Raw genomic sequence first — 7,544 nt, forward strand, 5'->3', positions numbered from 1 at the left:
TTCTTTTTCCTTTCCTCTTCTTTTTCCTTTCCTTTCCTTTCCTTTCCTTTCCTTTCCTTTCCTTTCCTTTCCTTTCCTTTCCTTTCCTTTCCTTTCCTTTCCTTTCCTTTCCTTTCCTTTCCTTTCCTTTCCTTTCCTTTCCCCCCAGCCTTTATTCCAGTTTCCACAAGGCTCCAGACTCGCAACTTTATAGCCCAAAACTCCATAAAAACGGAGCCAGAATTACCTCGTTCTCCTTAGGAAACAATTCCAGGTTTTATCTGTGGATATTAAAGGGGGATGATTGTTCCGTGTAGTTAAATATATATAATTTTTTTATATATATTATTTAATCTTTATGGATCTGGGCAGCTCTGGCAGCCTCCCTGGGATGGGAGAAGGATTTTGGGGGGAATTTGGGGTTGTGATAAGGGGCTGGAGACCCTTCCCAGCTCGGCAGGAAAAAGGGGATGGGGAGAAGGATTCTGGGGCTGTAATAATGAGCTGGACACTTTCCCATTTTTCCTCATCCCGGCAGGAAAAAAGGCACGAGGAGAAGGATTCTGGGGCTGTAATAAGGAGCTGGAACCTTCCCAGCTTTCCTCTCCAGAAAAGAGTCAGGATAAAGTTTAAGGAATGGGAAGGATCCTGGCCTGGCCACATCCCACTCCGGAGCCCGGCGCGGCTCTAATCCCAGGTAATTGGATTTACAGGGACGCCGTATCCAATTACAAGGCCCTAATTAACGGCCCGCAGTTACAAGAGCGCCGTGCCTCGCTCGCAGCAATTGGGATTAATTCTTCCAGGATCCAGAGGCTGGATCGGAGCGGAATGTGGAAAATGCAGCAGGAGGAGGAGGAGGTGGCACTGCCAGGGGTGGTGGGCACTGCCCTGCAATTCGGGGATGCTGCTGGCTCCTCCCTGCGATAAGGAGGATGTGGGATTGCTGGAGCAAATCCAGAGGAGGTTTGGGATGCTCCGGGAGCTGGAGCTGCTCTGGAGCCAGCCTGGCACAGCTGGGAATGTTCCTGGAGAGGAGGAGGAGGATCCAGGGAGAGCTCAGAGCCCTTGCAGGGCCTGAGGGGCTCCAGGAGAGCTGGAGAGGGACTGGGGACCAGGATGGAGGGGCAGGACACAGGGAATGGCTTCAGACTGGGAAAGGGGAGATTGGGGAAGAATTCCTGGCTGGGAGGGGCTGGGATGGGATTCCTGGAAAAGCTGTGGCTGCCCCTGGATCCCGGGAAGTGTCCCAGGCCAGCTTGGAGCAGCCTGGGACAGTGGGAAGTGTCCCTGCCCGTGAAGGAGATGGGTTTTTAGATCCTTTCCAACTCAAACCACTCCACAGTTCTGTGATGAAGCCCTGGAATGCCCAGAGATCCCCAGGGATATTCCCATGCAGGGACACACCAGATCCCTGCGTGGGGCACCCCCTTTTCTGCTCTTCCCAGCCCCTCTCCAGCATTCCCACCTTTCCTGGGGGTGTTTATTCCTTATCCCCTCCTGCTGGATTGAGCTGAGCCATTCCCAGGAAAAGGCCTGAAGGATCAGCAGCTGGGAATTGCTTTATTCCATGGCAATCCTTGGCTGGGAAGCTCAGCTGTGGAGCTGCTGCAGCTCCAGGTGTCTGCCCTGCAGCAGTGCTGGGATTCATCCTCTGGAAAAAAAAAAAAAAAAAAAGTGATTTTTTTTCCCCCAAAGTTACAAGAACCCGAGGAATCTTCATCACTCCAGTGCTCCCTGGGACTTTCCTGCATCCCAAGGGGCAGCAGGGCTCTGGGATTCCCTGCAGGCATCAGTTGCCCCACCTCTGGGTCAGGAAATGTTGTCTGACAATCCTGGAATTCCTGGCCCTGGAAAAGCAGAGGGGTCGCTTCTCCTCACGGCTCGGTTTGCAGCTCCTCATTTTGATCTTCCCGAGCATCCTCCAGTTCCCAGCCCGGGACGTTAATCCAGCACAAGCCAGAGGCTTATCCAAACAGGGAATCTTCCTCGGTGCTTTCAACCCAAACTTGATAAATCCTTCATAAAAGAAGAAGGGATTTCACCTCCCAAGGCTCCGGAGCCGCTCGTCTCCCTCTGCTCCCGGATTCCCCCCAGCTGCACGCTTGCTCCCGTTCCCAATGGATTTGTTCCTGCTGGTGGAGAAACCCCAGCCTGGGGACTGCCCCAAGGCCCTGCTCCTGCCTTTGGTGTCCCACAGGAGCTGGGATCTGCTGCTGCATCCTGGGGATTTGTGGGAAGCCCTGATGGACTTTAGGTTGTCCCTTCCTGGGACCGTCACAGGTGGGGACATCTGCCCGTGTCCCTGCCCACCCCGATCCCTTTATTCCCAGATTTGGGAGGGGCAGGATGGGAAAGGCACCGAATTTGGTGGCAGGGACGTTCCTCGGCTGCTCTGGTGGCTCTGCCCGCCCTCGGCCGCGTCCCCCCGGCGCTCAGCTCCTCCCAGGCAGCGGGAAGCTCCGGCTGATCCCTCGGATCCGCATCTCCGGCCTCTCCATCTTTTTATTCCCAGCCCTCGCTGCCTTCCTCTCCCTCTCCGAGCCCCCCCAGCTCCTCAGGCAGGGCTTTGATCTCCGGCAAGCCCCTTCCTCTCTCGGAGCCCTCTGGAATGCTCATTAGAACAGATGAGGCTCCCTTTGATCGCAGGAGCAGCTTTTCCCTTTCATCCCCGCTCCGGGCCGGAGAGCGGGAGCTGCTCCTCATTCCCGGGAAATCTGGGGGACCCCGGCCCGTGGGGAGCCCACCCGGCTGGAGCAGGGTCCTGGAGAAGCCCTGGAAGCTCAGCAGGGAGGTGGGAAAGCCGGGGGGATTTTGGGGAGCTTGGCAAGGACACACAGAGGTGCTGCTGGAACTCTGGGGAAAACGGGAAAGGGAAGATAAAAACGATCCTGGGGAGAAAAAAGGAAAAGGTTGGGAAGGAAAAGGAGGAGGCGGCCAAGGGCAGCTGCTCCCCCCGGGCGAAGCTCGTCAGGCCTTTGGAGCGACGTGGCTGGGTTGGATAAATCAGGAATAATCAATTAATTAATTAATCATGTTCCTGTTTCTGGATTGGGGTCTGGGCACTCCCTGCTCTGAGAGGGGCTGCGGGAGCTGGGATGGGAATGGGGCCGGGAACTGGGGAGATGGGGGTGAGGGTGCAGGGCACGGGGATTTGGGGGTGCAGGGATGCAGGGCACGGGGATTTGGGGGTGCAGGGACACAGGGATGCAGGGCACGGGGATTTGGGGGTGCAGGGATGCAGGGCACGGGGATTTGGGGGTGCAGGGAAGGGGAATGAGGGGTGCAGCTGCCAGCGTTTGTAGACACAAGGATGCAGGGATGGGGACGTGGGTGACATTCCTTTGTCCCACCACGGCCTCTTGTCCCATCATTGTCCCTCTGTCCCTCCAGGATTCCCTTATCCCACCAGGGTCCTTTTTTTCCATCAGTGTCCCATCATTGTCCCACCATCCCATCATTGTCCCCTCATTGTCCCATCACGGTCCTTGTCCCACCGTTGTCCCTCGGTCCCGGCTGGCAGAGCCCGCGCTGAGCCCTTAATAAGCCGTGATTCACACCCTGTGCTTAATTAGCAATTCAGTTAACGGTTTGTAATTCAGGCACGACCCTGATTGCATCCGAACGCTGCTTTATTTCTTCTCTGCCGCTCGCATTCTGAGCACTAATTACGCCTCTTTGGATGCTAATTGCTTCCCAGCCCTCTGCCGCTGTCTTTCCTCGGCAACATTTATTTTTCATGCGTCCGTGTGTTTAAACTGAGAAAAGCCGGGAGGGAGGTGGGAGGAGGGAACGGCTCCGCTCCGGGGCTGCTCGGGATCCAGCGAGCCGGGAAGGTGAGCTGGGAGTGCGGGAGGAGTGAGCGTGGGAAAGAGCCGGGCTGCCTCCTCCTCCTCCTCCTCCTCCTCCTCCTCCTGCTCCTCCGCTCCCAGCCCCTCTGGGCCCCGCGGGATGGGGGCCGGGGCCGGCAGGGTTCGAGGGAATTCACCGGGAATTCACCAGGGATTCAAGGGAATTCACCGGGAATTCACCAGGGATTCACCGGGTTCCTTCGGGACATCCCAGCCTGGGTGGAACCAGCCCAGTGAAGGGTTCGTTCCACAGGGATGGAGCCCTGGGGGATCGGGGAGGGGCCCTGGATTAGGGGGGAAATCCCCGGGAGATCAGGATGGGGGTGCGGGATTAGGGATAAAATTTTGGGGGTCTCAATCTGGGGTGCAGGATTAGGGATGAAACTTTGGGGGTATCAGAATGGGGCCCTGGATTAGGGGTGAAATCCAGGGGAAATCGGGATTGGGGTGCTGAATTAGGGATGAAACTTTGGGGGGATCAGGATGGGGTGCAGGATTAGGGATGAAACCTGGGCGGGGGGCGGATCAGGTTGTGGATTAGGGACAAAATCCTGGTGGGTTCAAGTTGTGATGCAGGATTTGGGATGAAACTCTGGGGGGAATAAAATTGTGATGCAGGAATAGGATTAGGAATGAAACCTTGGGGAGCCCAGCCTGGGGCGCTGGATTCGGGATGAAATTTTGGGGAGATTGGGATGGGGCGCTGGATTCGGGATGAAATTTTGGAGAGATCAGGATTAGGGATGAAATTTTGGGGAGATCAAGATGGAGTGCGGGATTCTGGATGAAATATTGGGCAGATCAGGATGGGGTGAAGGATTCTGGATGAAGCCCTGGAGGGGGTTCAGATTTGGGTCTGGATGAAGCCCTGGAGACTCAGATTTTGGTGTTGGATTAGGGACGAATCCCTGGTGGGTTCAGATTTGGGATGAAGCCCTGGGAGCTCAGGCGATGCCCAGGGAGGGAGGGGACAGCTCGGGGCGGTGTCCCCTCGGGTGACCCCCCAGGATTCCCGCTGGCACCGTCCCTCCGGCTGTCCCCGAGCCCATGGAAAAGCCTCTCCTGCTTTTTTCCAGCCGGGAAATCCCGGCCCCGCAGCCCCGCGGGTGTCCCGGGCACAGCCAGGCTGGGCTTTGATGGCCCTCGCTAATGAGTGGCTCATTAACAGCTGCTTAATTAGCTCAGCCACTCAGCGCCGCCGCCGCGGTGAAGCGCTGCCAGACCTGGCGGTGTCACCTCCCTGTCCCGCTCCGTGCCTCAGTTTCCCCGCCCAGAGCAGGGCACGGGGGCACACCCCGGTGGCAGATATTCCAGAGAAATTCCAGGGATTTTCCAGGGATATTCCCGGGGGGCTGAGGATTGCGGACGTTCAGTGAGTGCCCCAGGTCGCACCGCGGGTGTCCCCGGCTGCCCCCAGCACCCCAAAAGGATGAAGGCACAGCTCCCAGATCCATCTTTTCCAGAACTTTCTGCGCCTGGCGCGGCACGGGAGGATCGGGGTGCCCGATGCCAGGCCTGCAGCAGCCCGCCCTCGCTGGAATTTGCATTTTTCCCGGTGTTCCGTGAATAGTTAATGGCCAGAAGCCGCGGGAGGGTCCCGCAGCGGCGGGAGAACATCCCATGAATATTCATCTGCCGGGAGATGCGGCTTTGAGTGACAGCTGTCAATCACCCGGCCCTGGGCATCCCTGCGGGGAGGACGGGAACGGGGTTTGGGATGCGGGCACTGGGATTTGGGGGTCCTGGCACTGGGATTTGGGGTCCTGGCACTGGGGATTGGGGGGTCCTGGAATGGGGGTTTGGGGGGGTCTTGGCGCAGGGATTTGGGGGTCCTGGCACGGGGATTTCGGGTCCTGGCAAGGGGATTTGGGGTGCTGTTATTAGAATTTGAGGGGTCCTGGCACTGGAATTTGGGGGATCCTGGCACTGAGGTTTTTGGGGTCCTGGCACGGGGGTTTGGAAGGTCCTGGAATGGGGGTTTGGGGGGGTCCTGGAATGGGGGTTTGGGGTGTCCTGGCACGGGGATTGCGAGGGTTCTGGCTTGGGGACTTGGGCGGTCCTGGCACTGAGGTTTTTGGGGTCCTGGCACGGGGATTTGGGGGTGCAGAAGGCGACACCAACCTTCCAGCGCCCGCATTTGGGATTTAGGATCTCCGTGATCAGGCACAGCCTGCGAAGGGTTAAAATCCAGGATGGAGGTGGGAGATGGGAACAGCATCCATTAATTAGCGCCTGCATTGCGGGCCATTAATGCAAAGCTTTATTAAGCCGCCGTTTCCCAGCGATGCTCCCGACAAATCCCTGATTCCCGGGTTTTCCTAGGACCGAGCTCGGGCTCATCCCGCCGCGTTCGAGCGCACCTGGAGCCTCCCGCTGCTCCCCATTGACGCAATCGTGTTTATTTATCTCAAATATTTGGCAGAGGCCGAGGGAGCCGAGGAATGCGAAAATCGGATTTGCATCGGATTCCTGCGGAACGGCCCCGAGCCCCGGCGGGCGCCGGCCAATTAAAAATCCATCAGGAGCAAGGAAAACAAACTCCTGGATCCACGGGGAAAGTTCGGCAGCGGGAGAGGGGAGCCTGCAGGAGGGCGGGGAACGGAGGAGGGGGCGATTCACGGGCAGGAGGAGATGAAGGGGAGAGGTGAGGAGGGGATCGTGGAATGGTTGGGGTGGGAAGGGACGTAAAGATCGTCCTGTCCCACCCCTGCCAAAATTTCAGCGTCCCCAGAGCCTGATCCTAAAATCTGCAGAGCCTGATCCCAAAATCCCGGGATCCCTGGAACCTGATCTCAAAATCCTGGGATCTCTGGAACCTGATCCTAAAATCTCCAGAGCCTGATCCTGGGATCCCTGGAGCCTGATCCCCAAATCTCGAGATCCCTGGAGCCTGATCCTAAAATCTCCAGAGCCTGATCCCAAAATCTCCAGAGCCTGATCCCGGGATCCCTGGAGCCTGATCCTAACATCTCCAGAGCCTGATCCCAAAATCCTGGGAACTCTGGAGCCTGATCCCAAAATCTCCAGAGCCTGATATCAAAATCCCAGGATCCCTGGTACCTGATCCAAAAATCCTGGTAACTCTGGAACCTGATCCCAAAATCCCAGGATCCCTGGAGCCTGATCCCAAAATCTCCAGAGCCTGAACTCAAAATCCCAAAATTCCAGCTCCCACTGCCCCAGGCTGCTCCAGCCTGGCCTGGGAGCATTCCAGGGATGGAGCAGCCGCAGCTCCTGTGGGAAATCCATCCCTGCCAGGGAGGAGTTTATCCCAAAATCCCATCCAGCCCTGCCCTAAAAGCCAGTGGGATCCATTCCCGGCCGGACATTCCCGGCCCTTCCCTCTGCTCCGGCCGGGCCCCTGGCCTGGCCCCAGCCCTGCAGGGAGGCTTTTCCCACTTTTCTGGGATGATTTTCCCACCTCTCAGGGGGTTTTTAGGAAATTTTTCCCACCCGCCTTTCTGGGATGATTTTCCCACCCACCTTTATAGGGGTTTCTGGGATGAATTCCCAGCATTTTTCCCATTCCAGAGCCTGGATCCCAAATTCCCAACAATTTCCCCCATTCCAGATCCCAAATTCCCAGCCTGGCTGCACCACCAGGGCAACTGAGGGAATCCCCTGGATTTTTGGGATAACTCAGAGGTTTTAAGGAATCTGCTCCAAATTTAGGAACCCCAGAGCCCATCCCCTTAAAAAAGGGGATTTTAAATT

At 57.2% G+C, this 7,544-nt stretch overlaps 1 long non-coding RNA gene across 1 annotated transcript; it reads right to left on the reverse strand.

The window, feature by feature from the left end:
* Positions 1-1,523: 1,523 nt before the first annotated feature.
* LOC135285851 (uncharacterized) lies at positions 1,524-2,291 on the reverse strand. The gene is made up of 2 exons (XR_010350510.1): positions 1,785-2,291; positions 1,524-1,633 (listed from the first exon to the last, which is right to left on the reverse strand). It is a non-coding gene; the product is annotated as an uncharacterized LOC135285851 (long non-coding RNA).
* Between the last annotated feature and the right edge of the window lie 5,253 nt (positions 2,292-7,544).

This window comes from Passer domesticus, chromosome 24 (assembly GCF_036417665.1).
Source record: "Passer domesticus isolate bPasDom1 chromosome 24, bPasDom1.hap1, whole genome shotgun sequence".
Classification (NCBI taxonomy): Eukaryota; Metazoa; Chordata; class Aves; order Passeriformes; family Passeridae; genus Passer; species Passer domesticus.